Source organism: Cupressus sempervirens, chromosome 1, assembly GCF_028749045.1.
Source record: "Cupressus sempervirens isolate cs-2001-9-10 chromosome 1, ASM2874904v1, whole genome shotgun sequence".
Lineage (NCBI taxonomy): Eukaryota > Viridiplantae > Streptophyta > Pinopsida > Cupressales > Cupressaceae > Cupressus > Cupressus sempervirens.
This window is the reverse complement of record NC_143118.1, coordinates 684,747,036-684,757,791: the sequence shown is the minus strand read 5'-3', so window position 1 is coordinate 684,757,791 and position 10,756 is coordinate 684,747,036. Positions and strand designations below refer to the sequence as shown.

At 31.2% G+C, this 10,756-nt stretch overlaps 1 pseudogene; it reads right to left on the bottom strand.

Annotated features, from left to right (window-relative positions):
- Positions 1–259: 259 nt before the first annotated feature.
- Positions 260–1,472, bottom strand: LOC149579774 (anthocyanin 3'-O-beta-glucosyltransferase-like; annotated as a pseudogene).
- Between the last annotated feature and the right edge of the window lie 9,284 nt (positions 1,473–10,756).

Genomic DNA, 10,756 nt, shown 5'->3' with positions numbered 1-10,756 from the left:
TAATAAAATTGATTTTCTTCCTTGCCTTTTTTCTCTACGACCAATAGAAAATCAGATAATTGACTTTTTTAAGATTTTAAAAATACGAACAAATTTGGAAACTACAGAACAACTCATATATTTAAAAAATAATTGAAAACTATTGGTCGAATTAATTGGTCCTATTGCACTTAATGAATACAATAGTATTCTGCCGTAGGTAGAAACTAATAAACACAGTTGCTAAAGGAAAGTAATGACTTCACTTCTGAACAATACATCAGACGCCTACATCATATCCATCCCCAATCCTATCCTTAGCCTTACAATACATGAGCTTATGCATCTCACTCACAAAAGTTTTTAAATTCAGGGTCGAAGATCCTCCTCCTCCGACAGATTGTTTCGCCATTCTCTGAAACTTGATAGCACGATTTCTCATCTCTTTACCTTCGTCACTACTGATGACAGGTCTTACACATTTCTCCACCTTCCCTTCACAAGGAATCATGTCCCTCTCATGGAAAAACTGGACGCCAATGCCGGGTTCCTCAGTGACCAGCTTAGAGTTGAAATGCTGCTCTCCGAACATCGGCCATGTGACCATCGGTATGGCCATCAAAATGCTTTCCAGAGTCAAATTCCACCCGCAGTGGCTCATGAATGCACCCACAGATGGGTGGGACAAAATGACAAGCTGTGGCGCCCATCCCCATATGACCAACCCCTTAACTCTCTCTATGAATCCATCTGGAAGGTAGGAAGCGCATAATTCTTCTCTGGTCAATTTTGCAGATAAAGTAATCTCAAGGGAAACCTTAATGGACCAAACGAAAGACGTTTGGCCCCCTTCAAGACCCCTGGCCAGAGCCCTTGTTTGCTTTGGCAAAACAAACGCCTGGCTTCCAAACGAAACATACAAAACCGAATTGGGGCTTTGAGAGTCTAGCCATTGCATCAGCTTTTGCTCGCTAATGTACGATTTTTTACCTCTAGTATTAGCAATGCAGCCTAAAGGAGCAACGGGACCAACAGACAAAATGGGCTTCCCGTTTAATATATTTCGCAAGTGCTACAGATAACGTGTTGACAAGCATTCCCCAGCAATCGCTAATCGACTGCATCTTCTCCATTATAAAACTTTAGACCCTAGTTGGTTTGATCGGGCTCCAGAAATCTCTGAGGCATCTGTTCCTTATTAAATTTCACTGGAGATGACAAGATATCATCGATTATAACACAATCACCCTCCTTGCGCAGCTCTTTAGTGGTTATGGTGCGACAGATAGCGTGGAATACTGATGTTCCAAAAGCCCCACACGGAGCAAAAATGGCTCCAATTGTTCCAAATCTCTTGGCGGACTAAGCAGTCCATTCAACGAATAAGTCGACGACTCCCATGTTTTTTGACCCATTGGTTGGTGGAATGGCTCACGAAGCCCCTCGGCGAGTGAAATAACGGAGAGGGAAGATGCACGTGGCATAAGATTCATACTTTCGCATCCCTCGGGAAGACCTTGAATTGACAATTAATTTATAATAGCAAGCGCACACCTTTTACTTTCAAATAGAAGTAAATTCTTGTTTTTAAATGTTTACAACATGTTTCACAATACATGTAAGACAATGTCAATGACATATTTATAGAAGTGAACTCAAAATATAAAACTGGTTGAACACATCTCTTTAAATGAAGTCCTATAAAATAAAATTGTAAAACAAAAATACATGTTAATAAAAGCATAAATTTATTTGAACTATGTAAATATGTGTAATTTGTATGTACTCACTATCATGTGTAATTGCACAAGATGTTGATGTTCACTCCACCTTAACATTTAAATTTGCATAAATTGTAATTGAGATCTGAATAAGAGGTATATATAAGTTGTCTAATTTGCTATTGACAATGTATACATACATGTAATTAAATATACTAAGGACATATATAAAAATAGCACAATAAAGAAGAAACTTATATTTATTTGATTTAAATGTAGTCATCTCACTGCACCATTTGTATCCTCTCTCTTTTGCAATGCATTTATGATTGTCTCACGCTTGTCCATTGAAATTGTCCATAATACCATATTGGCGGGTCTCCCTTTGTATCTTTCTAATTTGATATTTTTTGCCACAACCAAATGAGAATAATGTAAAATCTTCTTTTTGGATTGGTAGTCTTCAAATGTTGGTAAACCAGTTCTTCTTGTTAGGTATCTATGTAGCCAGGTGCCGACTACAATGACAGACCCAACTGGATACTCAAAACCATCATCATCTGCTTGATGACATATCAATTTTTTCTTAGGTTCCACACATCTAGCTAGCCAATACTCAATCTATTCATCATTATCTTTAGGTGCAATAACAACATAAACATGTCCTACAAGATAAGATAAAGTACATAAACACTTTAATCATATATACATATATAGATAATATGTTAAAGACATGTATGTACTTTAATTATATTAATGACATGTACATAAATAAATAATATAAATTGAAGCATGATCACAACAAAATCTAATTAAATTGTGCATACCAAGTTCTATGATGTCTAAAATATGATTATAGTCTTTTGATGCAAAAGCAACATTTTGGCCTTTATTTATCATATCATCTTGAAAATGTGTATCAATAGGTGCTAATGATTTTTTTTGCCAATCTTCAACCCATTATGTATTCTCGCATTCTTCCCATTCACTTGTAGGACAAAAATGACAAAACCAAGTAAGCTCCCTAGTCCATATAGTCCAAATGTTAGAATCTGAACTCCTAAATGAATGCCATTTAGCTGACCCACTAATTGTATCATAGTTATATCTTGAAAGGATATTCTTCTCTTCAACTAGGTAGAAGAAACATTTGATTGTAGAGTTCTCACTTGATCCCATGTATAAATATTTGTTACACCATTCGACAATCTCATGTGCATTTTTAAATTTGGCTTTTTCTTCAAATTTTAATTGCTCTCTACTAACGGCTCTCTTCATGGATGCACCAAAACCATCATGTTCTCCTTTACCATGTCCAACCTCAAAAAAACTCCATACATATTGGATGCTAGTTTGCCCATGTGTCCTACTCAACCAATAGAACATTCTAGCATTCTTGAATTGTCTTGTACAATTATCTAACTATATCCAATGTTGTGTCATTTGAATTTGTCTATTTTAAATTATCATAAAAGACCTTGAAACAATATTGGACAAACTCAAATGAATGGAGTTTACTATCACTCTTATAAAAATGGTACTCTCTCAATATTTTTTGATCCTCCTCTGTACTATCAGGTGCATGCCTATAAACCATATGAACATAAATTGTTGCTTGCACTAAATTGTAATATTATGGTTGTACTTCATCTTGGGTGCAAGTGCGTAGTTCTCTGTAAAGTCAACAATTGAAAGTATAGCACTAATTGGAAATGCATTCTTACATATGCGAAATTGTCCATCAATCGATCTATCATATTGAGAGTGTTTAACATATTTTGGTATAATATCACAGTCTTAAACTCATCCATAAATGCATGACAACTAAATTTATTTGTAACTAGATCACACCTTCCAATCTTCCCATATTTTAATGGATATTCAATAGTTTTGAATCTTTTTACCTCAACTAATTGTTTTCCAAAAGTAGTCAAAGCATTTTCATGCAAACATTCATCTAACAAAGAAAGATTGCCACACATATCACATGTACCAGAAATACATGCATTGAAAATAAAGTATTGATCATTAGGTGGCTTACAAAACAAACTTGATATGAAATCCTTTATAGTTTTAGGTGGTATTTTTATACCACGTTCTTGCAACATTTCTTTACTATGCATGGTACCATGTATAGATCAAAATACATCATAATGGTAATGAAATTAAATATGAGTTTTGCAAAAACATGTGATTCTTTCCTTGTTAATCCTTACATACCATGGCTTACACTTTTCAAAAGACCTTTGACTAATGGTAATAGTTAACACCTTACCATCTACAAATTTTCTAAACAATTCAGTTTGAGTCATGTCCAAAAGGTGTTTAGGATCTAGATAACGTATTTTTTAACCAACTCTCAATTTAAGAACATCTCTTGAATTAGGTGATACTCTTGTATTATCATGCCAAAATATTTCAACCAAACATTTGACTTCACTAGTAAGTTTCATATCACATCTTAGGAGTCTACCACTAGAAGTCCACAAAATATTTGCTAGATCATATTCAAAGTTAATCCTTCTCTTTACAGCTCTTTCTAAAGTCTTACAATTCACATTAAGATATCCACTTATGTTGTTAATAAATCTTTTGTCAGTTGTTGATTTGTTAACTAAAGCTATTGTTATTGCTCGGCATGTTGCATTCTTATCTTTAGATTGACTTTTCTTTCTAATAACATCAAAGGCACTAGCAACACTGGATACAACTTGTTTTAAAGACTCATTTTTATTCTTCGGTTTCACATACATTCCTAACCTTTTCATTACTTTTCACATTTTAAACATTTTAATTAGTTGCAACATCAACTAACATTGAAACCCAAATTTCTTATTATAAAATTTTTTTCTATCTCATCTATTAGCATGTGCCCTAATTTGTCTCCATGGAACCAATCCCTCAAGATTATCTAGCACATCATTAGGAAAATGAAAATTATGTTTAGACACTTTAGCATCATTCTGACATGTTTGTTCAGTAATTAGTGTTTCTATGTCTACATTCATATAATTGTTATTTTCACTTGGCATTTTATTTTCAATGTTATTTGGGATTTGAATCTCATTTTCAATTTTTTTTGGTATTTCTTTCAAGGTATGTATTTTTATTGGAGTTTGTTGTGCTTGATCGTTTGACAATCTATTCTCATGAAGAAAATCTAAATCATCTAAGTCATAACTTGCTTCTAAAAAATCACCAATTTCATCATAAGAAAAAATTTGAGGGTTTGGAGACACACCTATATTGAATATTTGATTAGAATGTGCACCTGAATCTCCTTGTAATGGGTTCTCTTCTTCAATCTCTTCATCCATTGTGGTATCCTCAATGTCTTTCTCTTTTGAAATATTGTTCAATTCTCTAATTCTTTGTCTTCTCTCTTGTTGATGTTGTGCTTCACACTCTTTATTTGTTGCAATCTTCTCATTTTTTAGAACTTTTAATTTCTTCTTTCTTTGTTGTTTTAATCCCATGTTTGCACCAGTTGTGAATTCAAATCAACAACTTGCAAATTGTAGAAGAAGACAAGAAAGTAGAATAACTATGACAGAATTCGCTATTGCAGATCAAAACTATTATTCAATGGTTGCAATCACTGAAAAGTGGTCTATGGGACATCTTTTGGGGCCTAATGGGTATATAAGAATTGGGTATCCGATTGTTTAAAAATCAAATACTTGATTTATAAATTGGGTACTCAGTTTTAAAACAATCATGTACCCCATTTTTAAAAAATCAGGTACCTATTTCTATCAATAATTAACATCGAATCAAGCACCTGATTTTTGAATTACAAATCGAGTACCCAATTCAAGTTGCCATAGGCGGGAATTTGGAATGACTACAAATTTTCTTCAGGTTTTTCCTTGGGCATGGCATAGGCTTGGTCTCACCAAGCCATGTCTTTGTGAACCATTCTAACGCATTTAATCAACAATTTTAGGGATTGTTGTAATTTTTATATGGTCGTCCCCATTGAATTTTTTGATGAAACAAAAACCCTTTACATGTCTTACTATTTTGATTTCAAAAATGTAAATTTTATAGTGTTATGAGTTCATTTTCTATATTTCCATTATTTATTAATCAAAAGCATCTCTTAAATGGTAAATAGTGGCATTCACTAAAACTTTAATAACTTTTTTAATTTTTCATATTTTGTAAATTAATTTAGATGTCATCAATCCTCACACAATTCTTTTAAAGTTTTAAATTGTTTTTTTTTTTTTTGATTAAATTGTGGCATCTGTACATGAGACATTTTAGAAATTAGCTTAATCATCAATTATAAATTAATTAAAAAATCATTTAAAAATTAAAGAAAAATATTATCATCAATTTTTGGTGTGTCAAATAACTTTGTTTGAAAGGATTCTCAAAAATTCATTTAGTTGTGTCAAATTATGGTGTTCGTACGTGAGCGTGGCATGGTCCTGAAACAAGCATTTTGAAAAAGTGGTTTTTAAAGATCCACACCAAAAGAATAATATATCATATGGGTATACAAATAAATTACATATTCAAAAAGAAGATCCTAGGCACTACAATTTTTATTTCTGGAGTTTTTTAATATTTAAACTCTAAATGCTTCAAATTTTGGCATTAATTGACAAAATATTTCAAAAACAAAAAAAACACTTCCACTTTTTGCCAAAAGTAAGACCCAACTTCTTGCACTTACCCTATATATCAACAAATTTCAAAGCTCTAAAGACATGTCCTCGTTTGTATAAAAGAATAGTAAACAATAATGTTTCCATAGATAAACGAGACTCATAAGATGCATTGCAATGGTGTTACTTCAACCAACTATGTTGACTACAATAACCTTTATCATCAAAATATTATCATCTAATCGTGCCTAAAAATATAGAGTTAAACAATCTTACATTTGTCTAAATGCATATATTAATTTAGAAAATCATTTTGAAGGCTTTTAAATTAACCATATAAAAAAGATAGACTAAAGACTCTAAGTTATATTTGAGAGAACTAATAACTAACAAGATTAGTTATCATTTTTTTTATCATATAGACTAATAATTTTGGGTTTTTTGAGACTCCATACAAGGCCACCTTACCCTTAAGTGGATTCAATAGATGGGAATGTGGATCTCTTCAATAAAATTATGTGCTTTCTATATAGATTCCTAACATGTCATTCTGACTCGAGTAGGAGGATTCTTATCAATTTATGTTCAACCATGCTCAAAACCTAATAAATCTAGATATAGGGCATAGAGGAGAATTTTTGACAATTTGGCTAAGGTAATCATTTTATGTTATCATTTATGGAAACATATCTTTTGTATGAAGATGGAAGATCATAAAGATTCAATTAAGGCAAATACACTTAGAAAATTGTCTAAGCATCATAGAGTTTATTTGGCAAAGAAGATAGAGTTTTGATTGATGAACTTCATAGAAATAACATCAACATGTGAAAGTTTAGGTACAAATACCTGACATCATGATAATGACACATGTGAGTTTGCATGTATGTATGGATAGTATGAGCGAAGTTATAAGCAATTTACTAGTTATGGCATTATACAGGTAAAACAGAGCATGATAGAAAATTGGATATTTTGGGTCAAAAAATTATTTTGTTCACCAAAATAATTATTTAACTAATTAGGGATGACATCCTAGATGTTGACGCTAAGATGGTAAGAGTTAGTAATGTATTTTGTAAAATGTGTAAAAGGTTAAAGATGGCTAGATCAATATCATAATTGTAAAGGTATATAAGAAGTTCGCAATATGTGAAGTGTTGTGTGGCATGAATGGAATGTGTAATATGAAAATTATGATGTATAAGAAAAGGAATACAAACCATGACAATTTTTTGTGAAGAACAACAAAGAGGATATTAGATATCGAAGATATTAGTGATAGTGTATAAAGGTTTTTGTATCTATCTTTTCTATTGAAGAACTACATTGTATATTGCATGTTTGGGAAGTGAGCTCATATTGCATATATTTTGTATTTGTATATAACAATTCCTAATGGGGTTGAAGAAACTCCTAATAGGGTTGAGGCTTCTAACAAGGACCAAGACACTATATGTATGTAATAGACTTCTAAGAGGGTCAATATCATCTAACACATCATAATCTCATAATATAGCCATAAGCATAATCAAAGCAATTGATACAGTAACATAAATCCAATCACCTCAAGGGTGTAGACTACTCATGGTCCTAATCATGATATCTTCACAATGAAAGATCAACAAGGTTGCATCCATCAAGATGACTTACATAAATCAAATGGGAGAGGCACTAGACACAGATTTAATTTTGTGTGATGATCATACAAAGTTGTCAAATGTATACAATATTGTATGTAAGATATGTTGAGTCAAATGGGTTTTGTTATATGTAGAGTTAAAACTATGATTTGATAGTTGTGTCTTCTCTCCATAATTAAACTCTTCATTTGATTGAGTGATATTCATAAATTATATCTATAATTCATGTAGACATGTTTTGTAAGTGTGCTATTATTAATTTTTTTAAATTTTATTTTGGTGTGTTTTCTTATAAATATTAATAATGTGGGCATGTGTATATTATAGCTTTCATTTTAATTAATTTATATTTATTTCTAATGGTTAGTAACCTAAGATTGTAATTTCTCCCAATGTAGATATAAGTGCAAGCTAGTAAAATTATATTTGAAGTAGGCTACTTTTGTGTGTTATTGGAGTATTGGAGGAATTCTCCTTATATTGTTCCAAAAGTTTCAAAAGCCTTCCTTGCTCCTCATATCAAGGACTAATTTATTCAACAATGGCATTGACATGATAAAATGATCTCAAATTTCCTAATCTAGCAATCATGAGTACAATGTTCATGTTAGCCTCACTCTTTCTTTTAGCATTCAATTTCTCTATCAAGTAAAAGTACAAAGTTGTGTCACCTTTCAGACTAACTTATCAAAATGATTGAATTTGAGTATTTCTATCCAAAAATAAAAAACATTCAAACATATGATCTAGATAAATTCATTTTAGCTAAGTTATACATGGTCTCACACTTTTCCAATTGGAAATGTCTATTAAATGCATATTTTATGCTAGTTTTTATCCAATTACTAAAGAACTAATATTATTTTAGAAAACTGATGTTTCAATATCTCTTACTATTTTTTTAGTAAAATAAAAACACCATTCTATAGAGCTTAAATCCAAGAGTATTCTCATATTGAGTTTATAGTGAATTAATTATATACAATATATTGCAATCAAAAAGTGCTACAAACATATATTTTAACACTCAAAAAAATATCAATTTTGAGAAAGAAAAAATATTAAACCATATCAAAAAAATTAAAAAATTATATGACATTCTAGAGGAAAGAGTGTTCTTTCATAATATATAAATTATCTTCTAGTTAGAATAGATTTGTTTTTTAAAATGTGGTGGGAGATGAAAACTATCAATTTCGGGTGAGTTGAAATTTGAATTACAATAAAAGAGAAAATATAAGTATAAAGTCAATTTTTATTGTTGATTGTTATAGCTATATGTGTTATCTATAACATAGTCTGAGTTCAAATAGAAACACATTTATTTCCATATAGTTTTGTGGTGGGAACTAAACCCCTAATTTTTAGTGTTTTTCAACAACTAAAATTTTATCTATAAAAATTAGAAAAATATATGATTTCTTATTCAAAATAATTATTAAATATTTTAATCCTAAACTTCAACCATTTCTACACATTTCATTAGTTTACTTTATATTCAAATTCTAAATAATAATACAAGTTTTATATCATTGAAGGCGAATAGTTATACCTTTGTTAGTCTTTTCCTTTACAAAAGGGGGACATAGGTCTGTGCTTTTACTCATTATAGAAGTGTTGTCTTAGATGGCTAGATAATGGGAACATTTTTTACCTCTCTTTAACAATTTCTCCTTCTAAGACTAAAGTCATTGATTAGGAAAAGTTCAAATTCATTTAAAATCAAGTGGAGTCACCACTTGAAAAAGTTCAGACCTATTGAAAATTAAATTTTCAATGATACTTTAATTATTTAATTTACTAAATATAATCTAAATTTCTAAAACTAAGTAATTAAGACTTTTTTTAAATTAAATTTTTTTATTATATAAACTTTGACATGTGATCGTTTCTTTTTATTATTATTAAATAATACAAATTCTTATTATTCAACAACATAGTAAAATAAAACTACAATGAAAATTAATAACTAATAATATTAAAAAAATTCCACTGTAACCTCACCTAAATTCAGAAATGCAAACAATATTTTTTCTAAAAATATTTAATTGCAATAAGCGAGGAGAGGAAGAGGAGCTAAGACCGACTAACAAAAAGAATCATTGTATAAGGCCTGATTTGTGTCTCGGTGTCTCTAAGTGAATTTATTTTAACTTTTTTTTTTAATCAAGGGGGTGTTTCGACTACCTGTCAAAAAACCCATTTTGGGGCAAGTGGAGTGAATCTAGTCCTCTTGGGACATGTGTGCACCATTCAAACATCACACAGTCTCAAACTTGAGATCATGAAGATAATTAGAACCTCAAACTTGATCGCTGTAAATAAGATTGAACCATGTTACTTCTTTTAACTATGCTTATCAATAAAATAATTTAAAGTCAATAAAATGTCTACAGACAAAATAGACTAGATACCACACAGTACATTGATAGATGCATAGCACCTATAGCTAAAGGCTATGAATAGTGGCACTGGCCGGGGGAAAATATTCTGCTAGATAGCTAGTGCCTAAATCTATCCATTCCCAATCCTAAGCCTTGCAATCCATGATCTTATGCATGTCACTCGAAAAAGTTTTTAAATTCAGGGTCGAAGATCCTACTCCTCCGACAGATTGTTTCGCCATTCTCTAAAATTTGACAGCACGATTTTTCATCTCTTTACCTTTGTCACTACCGATGACAAGTCTTACACATTTCTCCACCTTCTTTTCACAAGGAATCATGTCCTTCTCTTGGCAAAACTGGATGCCAATGCCGAGTTCCTCAGTGACCAGCTTAGAGTTGAAATGCTGCTC